This window comes from Nicotiana attenuata, unplaced genomic scaffold (genome assembly GCF_001879085.1).
Source record: "Nicotiana attenuata strain UT unplaced genomic scaffold, NIATTr2, whole genome shotgun sequence".
In the NCBI taxonomy this organism is placed as follows: Eukaryota; Viridiplantae; Streptophyta; class Magnoliopsida; order Solanales; family Solanaceae; genus Nicotiana; species Nicotiana attenuata.
The window spans coordinates 65,362-75,074 of record NW_017674334.1 but is presented as its reverse complement, the minus strand read 5'-3'; positions in this window follow the sequence as shown (position 1 = coordinate 75,074).

The window sequence follows — 9,713 nt, the reverse complement described above, 5'->3', positions numbered from 1 at the left end:
GGTGGGCTCTTCAAGTAGGAGTACTGCTATGAGGAGCGTAACCATTGAGGTTCCTGCTAACAACAACCTCTTGAGAAAGTCCGGTCAAGCTGATATTTGGCTCGAGCCTTTGATTGGCCCCATCGAGAAAGCAAAGCTTGAAAGCCATAGCAACCTGACTCTCATGAATGACATAGTGCATGCCACTTTAAAGGTATTTTTCTTTCCTACTTTTCTCCATTCTGTAAAAAATTTTGACTTTGGGATTCTTACTTCTCTTTTTTTACGTAGGCCAATCTTATTGGCACTGAGCTGATGAGCAGAATCTCCCTCTTGGAGTAGGTAGCACGTGATTCCTAGTTGGAGGCAAACAACTGGAAGGAACAGTTTGACAGCGCTCAAATCGACATGGAGGATTTACAAGAGAGAAGAAGTACCTTAGAACAACAAGTACGAGCATTAACTTCGGAGCTGGCGGTTATCAAGGCTTCCTCGAGCCAAGCTGAGAAGGAAAAAGAACGCCTTGAATCCTCCTTTTCAGAACAGCTATCCAAGGCTAGTGAGGAGAATATGGCATTAAAGGCTCTGTTGGTTCAAAAAGAGGTTTATGCTGGGAACTTGTGCAAAACCTAACCCAGGCACAAGAGGAACTTCGAGTTTCTGTTGATAAGGTGCGTGCTTTAGAGAGCTCACATGCTTCCTTTCAGACTTCTTGTAATTCTGCCTTGGCTGAGAATGAAGAGCTCAAAAGTGAGGTCGCCGCTTGGGAAAAGGATTATGAGATCCTTGAAGAAAAATTTGACGTTGAGGTGAGTTGGACTTTTCTGAATTCCCGTCGTGATACCTTACTTGAAGTTGAGCAAGAAAGTTTTGACCTGGAGGCTGAATTAGCTAAGGTCAATGAAACCATAGAACAAGCTCAGCAACCGCAGGACTTCCCTTCACCTGTGATTGAAGCTCCCGTGGTTGAGGTTCATGCGGGTATCGCATCTTCTTCAAGCCCAATCGAGCCCACTGCTACAAGCCAAGTTGAAACTACCTTTGCTGAAGCCCTTACTCAAGTCGTGCCTGTTGTCGCCGTTGAAGCTCCTGCCCAAGTTGAGCCCGTTGCTGTTGATGCTTCTTCTTTAGTTCCCACATCTTCTTAGAAAATTTATCTTGAATTCATTGTTTTTGCTGCAGGTACCTCTTTGGAAAATCGTGTTAGAAACTCTTGGCTTCATCTAAGGATTTATTTTTAGAACGCAGTCCCAGTCTTTGTGGGCAATTCTGTATAAACAATTTCACAATTTTTTTGATTAACGTTCGCNATCTGATTATACCCTGAATATGCATCTAAAAAACTTAATAGTTCATGACCTGCAGTTGCATCAATCAATTGATCTATGTGTGGCAGTGGAAAAGAATCTTTAGGGCAGGCTTTATTAAGATCTGTGTAATCTACACAAACCCGCCACTTACCGTTCTTTTTTGGAACTACAACAGTGTTGGCTAACCAGTTAGGATACTTTACCTCACGAATAAAGCCAATTTTTAGCAATTTTTGGACTTCTTCTTGAATCACGTGATTCTTGAAAGTTCCTTGCTTTCTTTTCTTTTGCTTGACTGGAGGATATGAAGGACCTTCATTTAGTTTATGAGTCATCACCTCCGGTGGTATCTCTGTCATGTCAGTATGGGACCAAGCAAAACAGTCTGTGTTAGCTTTTAGAAATTCAATTAACTTACGCTTCACCTCCGGGCTAAGATTAGCTCCTATATACACTTTTCTCTCTGGCCAGTGTATAAACAAAACCACAGCCTCCAGCTCTTCTATCGTCGTTTTGATTTTTTCATTTTCCTCTGGTTCTTGAATGGACTCGGGCCTTGAATTTACATCTGTTTGATCTTGTTCAGTTGAGGTTGACGCTATGTTATCCTCAACTGAATTCTGTAATTGCTATTTGTCTTCACCCTTCGTGCTTGAGTCTGCCACGGAGTTGATGTTCCTAGATGTCTGTTGATCTCCCCTGATTTGACATATTCCCCACAGCGCTGGAAATTTAATGACTTGATGCAAAGTTGAAGGAACAGCGTCCATCTCGTGGATCCATGGTCTCCCAAGAATCATATTGTAAGTCATCTCCATGTCTACTACCTGGAACTTTGTGTCTTTGACGACTCCTTCAGCAAATGTGGTGAGCGTTACCTCTCCTTTTGTAACGATGCTAGAATTATCAAACCCAGATAAAGTATGTTCCTTTGGTATTACTTTTTCTTCAGCTTGCATCTCACGTAATACTCGTATCAAAATAATGTTCACAGAACTACCTGGATCAATCAAAACTCGTTTCACGTTAGTGTCATGTACAAGTAAAGATATTACCAGTGCGTCGTTATGTAGAGTTGATAGACCCTCAGCATCTGCATCATTGAATGTAATAGTTTCTTCCTCCAATATATGCCGCAGCCGCTTCCCGTGAGTAATTGTTACTTTGGAAATCTTATTTGCTGTAGTATATGACACGCCATTGATATCTTCACCCCCACTTATAATGTTGATAGTTCTTTTGGGTGAAGGTGGCTTTGGAGGCTCCTGCCTGTTCTTCATGTATGCTTGTTTACCTATCTCACTGAATAACTCAGTGAGATACCCCTGTTTTAGCAAATGATCAACTTCACCTTGCAAAAACCTGCAATTTGCTATTTTATGCTCGTGATTGTTATGAAATTCGCACCAATGATCAGGGTTTCATCTGTTTGGATTCAATCGCATTTCCTTTGGCCACCGTACCTTATCTCCCATGCTTCTTAAAACAGCTACAAGTTCAGAAGTGCTTACGTTGAAATTATAACCACCAAATCTTGCCTTCAGACCCCTATCATCATCTCGTGGCTCGCGTGTGTTTCGATCATTCCCAAATCTGAAAGATGAGCCTGACTCTTTATTCCTTGATCTGTGATCGTACCTCTGATTATCCTGCTTTGATTGTGAGTCTCTCCCCGCAGGTCCCATGTATGGATCGTACCTGGTTTTACCGAATCTTTTTTCATTTTCTGCATGTCTTGAGCTTACTTTTTCTTCTTTTTTATGTCGTAAAATAATATCTTCTTCAATCCTCATCTTTGTACTGTATCTGTTATAGACGTCATTCCACGTCGCTGCTGGAAATTCTCGGAGGCTTTCCTTGAGTCGCCTCGTAGCTTCTGAATTGTTCTCATTCAAGTTGCTTGTGAAGGCTATGGCTGCCCAGTTGTCAGGTACACGTGGCAATGTCATTCTTTCACGTTGAAATCTGTCCACGAATTCTCTAAGCAATTCTGAGTCTCCTTGCTTGATTTTGAAGATATCTTCCATTTTTTTTTCAAATTTTTGAGCTCCCGAGTGTGCTTTGATAAAAGAATCTGCAAGCTCAACAAAAGAATTTATAGAATTTTTGGGTAAAAGAGAATACCATGTTAACGCTCCTTTAGTGAGCGTTTCACCGAATTTTTTGACTAAGACTGATTCAATCTCCTGCTTAGTCAGGTCGTTGCCCTTTACGCCTGTTGTAAATGCAGTAACGTGGTCTTGTGGGTCTGTTGTTCCATCATATTTTGGTATATCAGGCATTTTGAACTTCTTTGGAATTGGGAGAGGAGCAACACTTGGCTTCCAAGGCTGTTGAGAATACTTATCCATATCTACCCCTTTGATCACGGGCGGCACCCCGGGTATCTGCTCTATGCGGTCACTGTGCTCCTTGAGCTGTTTCTGCAATGTTAGTACTAGATTTTGTAAATCAGAATTAACTAAATTACCTGGTTCTCCCTCCTGTGTCTCGCTGGGGGTTCCTCCGTTACCTGAATTAATTAGCCCAGAGCGAGGGTTCTCCAGAGTATTGTTATTTGGAGTAGATGTGGGTGGAGCAACAGGTAGTTGACTGACAAAAGCTTGAAGAGCTTTATTGACTTGTGTGGCGATAAGTTTTTGTAAAGTTTCATCCATAGCCTCCACATTTTCGAATTGAGCTTGTCCATCTGTATGAGACCCCTCAGGAGTGCCTTCACGAGACCGTCGTGGAGAACCTTGTGGAGAAGGAACTAATGCGTTATTATCTTGCAGATCTCCTTGAAGTTGTTGATTTGTTTGATTTTCTTGGTTTCCTTGAGTGTTATCATTGTTGTTTGCCATAGTTGATGTAACAAGGAAAGTTAAGCAAAGAGGAAATAGATTATCAGATTTCCGGTAACGGAACCAATTTGTTTAACCAAAAAATGGAATTTTAGTCAAAGCTAGAATTTAGAGGAACTCGAGTTACAGATAATCAAGGAAATGAATAAAAGGAAATAATTCTGAGTAGCAATATAATAATCAAGAAAAACAAATGATACCAATGTATATTTCAATAGTCTTTCGTGTCCCCTACAATTGATCATATATCTCCTTTTTATAGGTACCTTTGAGAATGTACGTTATGCCCAAATCATAATGAGGCTATTATGAATAATTAAAGACATTAAATGCTACGTTACACAATCATTACATTGAATATATATATTCCTTAACGGACTCAGCATTTAATACTCATTAAATGTTGTATCTGCACTCTTTTTTATAACCAGATTCATTCCTTCTGATGCCCGGATATAAATGATTTAAATAGGTACGGGCGCCATGCTACTTATCTGATGTCCCGTGCCTCTTCCCCTTCTTTGCTCGTGTCTGTTTTACAATTCTTGAATCGTGTCTAATTGTAATTCATTGATCATTTGACCAATCCACGTGTCCTTACACGTCACCATATATATAAAATACAATTTTTTCCAATACAGTGATGCTGAAGTTATTTAGTTCATTTGTAACAACTTCAGCACTAAGTACGCTGAAGTTTTTTTGTCCTGGATAAGCTTTTTCAAAAACTTCAGCAGAAGATGCTGAAGTTATTTAGTTCATTTGTAAAAACTTCAGCACTAAATAAGCTGAAGTTTTTTTGTCCTTGATAGGCTTTTTCAAAAATTTCAGCAGAAGATGTTGAAGTTATTTAGTTCACTTGTAAACTTCAACACTAAATAAGCTGAAGTTTTATTGTCCTGGATAAGCTTTTTCAAAAACTTCAGCGGAAGATGCTGAAGTTATTTAGTTAATTTGTAAAAACTTCAGCACTATATAAGCTGAAGTTTTTGAAAAAACTTATATAGTTTTTTGACCCATACAATCACTATATTGGATCTTCGTTTTTTTTTTCTTCTTTCTGAACGTTTTTATGGAGCAGATCAGTAATTACATTAGAAAAAGGTGCCTTCAGTGAAAATAAATCAAATAATCATAAAATTTAAGTGATATAAAGTGAAACTATTACTTTAACCCCACGATCAATTCATTTGATTCAAAGAAAAAAAGATTACATCAAAAATGCGAAAAAAAATAAAAAGAAATCCTGCAGCTTATGTTAGTTGATTCATTGTTATTGATAAGTCGCAATCAATTTATTGGGACTTAAACTTAGTTGTCCCAACTCCCAATGAAGACTAGATGCTAACCTGTGTTATCGTACTGAAAATATCTTAAGAAAACGAAGGAGGAGGAGGAGAAAGGGGGCTGAAATTGTTTAAAAAGTGGGTACAAGTTAAAACTTTTTTAAAAAAAAAAGAGTATAGGTTAAATGGGGGCGACCAAATAGGGCGACCCGTGCAATTTTTACGGTTTATTTTGTGGCTACCTATTGTCATTAGGTGACAGAGTAAAGGGAAGGTATGGATTAAAGTAGATTACGGAGTTGCAAAGTTTGAAATATGAAGGGGGAATAGTGGAAGCGGTTTTGAGCTAGCCCTTGTAATTGGTTTCGGGCAAATTAATTGTATGGTTTATTTTGTGGCTACCCATTGTCATTAGTTTTCCCGGGATGGCTACAAATGAAGGGGACTTTTACCTAGTTATACTATATTAGAAACTTATTTACTAATGTTCTCTATGTTTTGTAGTTTTTAATAAGTATCTAGGTCTTTCTTACAAATTATGTAGATTGCTACTTAAAAGGCTCTCACCCCATTATTAGTGCCTTCAATTAAGGGATTCAAATATATCCTTTTCTTTTTTTCTCTCTCCTTTTTTTTACAACAAAATTCCGTAATCTACGCCTAGAATCACCATCTTCTCTCTTCCCACCATTGCCGATAATTTTATATTATTAAATGATCAACTGCATCGTTCCTTTGCTGGGAGACCGGACACGACTAAAAATGAAGAAATATGCATGAATTGCATGATAGATGTATTATAATTGTATTTAAATTGTATCAGATACATCAATACGTAAAACGTTATTGTATCATACTTGTATCACAATTGTAGATCACTTGTAGATGGTACATTACTATCCAAAATAAAACCTGATACAATACTAATAAATTAATATACAATTATCTTATATTTGTGATGCAAACTGTGAAATTCGTCACGATCTCACAACTGCTCATAATTCAAATACAAATTTGATACAATCCAGAAAGAATTCTTACACAATTCTGATACAATTATGATACAACTTAAAACCGACTCTAAACTTAAACTGATACAATGTCGTATTATACTTGTATTAGTATTGTATCATGTATTGGTTTAGGTACAAATTGTGATACAATTCTAAATTATGATACAACTTTGATCTTCAATTTAAAACATCCACGTATGTGACGACCCGACCAATCGTCTCATGAGTTACCGCTCTGTTTCCCCCATTTTCTACTTCTTTATGCTTCATTATCAGTGTCTTGTGTGATCGAGTTGGTTTGGAGTGGTTTTAGTAGAAAATGAGACACTTAGTCTCTTTTAAGAAGGCTTGAGTTGGAAAAGTCAACCGGATGTTGACTTACGAGTTAGAGGGCTAGGATGCGAATTCCGATGGTTCGGTTAGCTTCGGAAGGTGACATGTGACTTAGGAGTATGATCGGGAGTGGTTTTGGAGGTCCGGTGTGGAATTAGGCTTGAATTGGCGAAGTTAGTATTTTGGCGATTTCCGGTTGATAGGTGAGATTTTGATCCGAGGGTCGGAATGGAATTCCGAGAGTTGCTGTAGCTTCGTTATGTGATTTGGGATGTGTGTGTAAAATTTCAGGTCATTCGGAGGTGATTTGGTTGGGTTTTTGATCAAATGCGTGTTTCGGAAGTTTTTGGAAAACTTAGGCTTGAATTCGATGTGAATTGATGGTTTTGGTGTGGTTTGAGGTGTTTTGATGATTGGAACAAGTTTGGATGATGTTTTAGGATGTGTTGGTGCTTTTGGTTGAGGTCCCGGGGGCCTCGGGGTAGTTTCGGATGGTTAACGGGAAGAGTTGGACTTGTGCAAATTGCAGAATTTTCTGCTGCTTCTGGTATTACCGCACCTGCGGGTTGGGGACCGCAGGTGCGGCGTCGCAAGTGCGAAGGGTGGAGGCCGCAGGTGCGATTTTTTGGTCTGGGCAGCTGTTTCCGCAGAAGCGGTCGAGGTGGCCGCATCTGCGAAGCCGCAGATGCGAAAATTGTGTCGCAGAAGCGACTTCTGGGATTTAAATGAGATTTCGCAGATGCGGAGAAGGAACCGCAGAAGCGGTACCGCAGAAGCGGGTTTTGGACCGCAGATGCGGTCACGACTAGGCAGAATGTATAAATGGTTCTTCTTCGCGATTTTTGAAGGGTTTATTCATTTTAACTTCAGACTTGGAGCTTTTTGGGCGATTTTGAAGAGAGATTTCAAGGGAACTTCGATAAGGTAAGGATTTTGGACCTAAAACACAATTCTATCGTGATATTTCATGAATTAGGACTGAAAATTAAGGAATTTATGGACTAAAAATGGAGGTTTAGGGCTTGAGTTTAAGAGAGTTTAAATTGGGAATTTGAGGGGTCAATTGAACTCCGATTCTTGTGTTTTGATATGTATGAACTCGTGGGGAGATAAGGAATCTAATGATGCGAAGATTTCTGAGTTTCGAGAAGTGGGCCCGGGGCTCGGGTTTTGCTAATTTCGGGATTTTTGATATTTTTCGATTGTTTTCGCTTGGGTTTTGTTCCCTTAGCCTATTGTGACGTATTCGCTCTGGTTTTGGTCAGATTCGACGCGCGAGGAGGCCGATTTGAGAGGCAAGGGCATAGCGAGCTAGAGTTTTGGCCGGTTTGAGGTGAGTAATGAATGTAAATGATGTCCTGAGGGTTTGAAACCCCGGATTTGCATATCGTAGTGCTATATTGAGATGAGACACGCGCTTGATGATGAGCGCGGGGTCGATTACTATTGGGGATTGGGACTTGGTCCCTCCCGAGTGATGTTTTTACCGCGTAATTGATTGAAGCTTATTTGATATCATCATTTTTTTGACTAATTGTCATATTTGGGCTTCGTGCCAACTATTTGAACCCTTCAGGGATTGCTATCACTGTTTCTCACTATTTTGACATATTACTTGAACTCAGTCCTATTATTTAATACTGTTTTACAAACTCAGCCACTTTTACTCAGATTTGAAACTTAAATGATATTTCTAATGATGTTTCGGGCTGAGAACTACTATTTTATTATGGCCCGAGGGGCTTATGTGATTTCTGGACTGAGTATGGATCGGGCTGTGCGCCGCAGCAGTATTATATTGATATTGATACCAGGCCGAGGGCCTAGCTGATGCCACGAGATGGCTTGATATTGCGCTTGGGCCGTAAGGGCCCCTCCCGGAGTCTGCACACCCCCAGTGAGCGCCGTCGATGATAAATAAATGGATCGGGCTGCACGCCGCAGCGGGTACTAGAGAGTACCGTACTATGTGCTGCATTCCTTTATTTGGCTATCATTTATTGCTTATCTATTGTAGCTTTTCCATGTTTCCACTTCACTGGTTTATTGATTTCATACTACTTGGTTTAAACTGCCGTATTATAGATTACAATGTGTTTATCCATGATTTCTTATTCTCAGTCTTTATTTATGTTTATTACTCACTGGGTCGGAGTACTCACATTACTCCCTGCACCTTGCGTGCAGATCTAGGTGCACCTGAGGCTGAGTGAGGATTCTCTGTTGAGCAACGCATATCTGGGAGCATCGAGGTAGCTGCATGGCGTCCGCAACCCTGATCTCTCCCTTCTATCCTTTGTTTTTATTTCGTATTCCCCTACAGTGACATGTATTAGATTGATAAACCTGTATTAGAGGCTCAGACTTGTGACACCGGATCTTTTGGGCTATGTAGTAGTATTATTATTTGAAATTTCGCACATCTAACTCTTATTTCAGACTTCTAATATGTTGATTTGTTAATTTAATTGCGTTAGCTAAATAATGAACTGTATATTGAATTGGGTTAAGGTTGTTAATTGGTCGGGCTTGCCTAGCAGTGTGTTGGGCGCCATCACGACCGGGGTTGGGGTCGTGACAATGTAGAACCAACTCTAAACTTAAATTATAGTACAATATTGTATTTTAATAGTATTGGTATTGTATCAGATTTGTCTTAGGTATTGATATATCAAATACAACTCAGATACAATTATGATATCTTTATCATACAATCGTAATACAATTCCGAAACTTCATCTTCCTCGAGTTTCATTATGAAATTCAACCTAAAACCAACTTTAATGTAGAGTGAAGCTTACCCACAAATTGATTGTAGAGCAAATTTATGAATTTCTTCTGTATTGTATAAATAAGAAAGAGTTTTGGACGATTAAAGAGAGAAATCATATATCAACAACTTTGGAAGAGGAAAGAACCTGCAATTTTTTTTTTTTTGGGGGGGGGGGG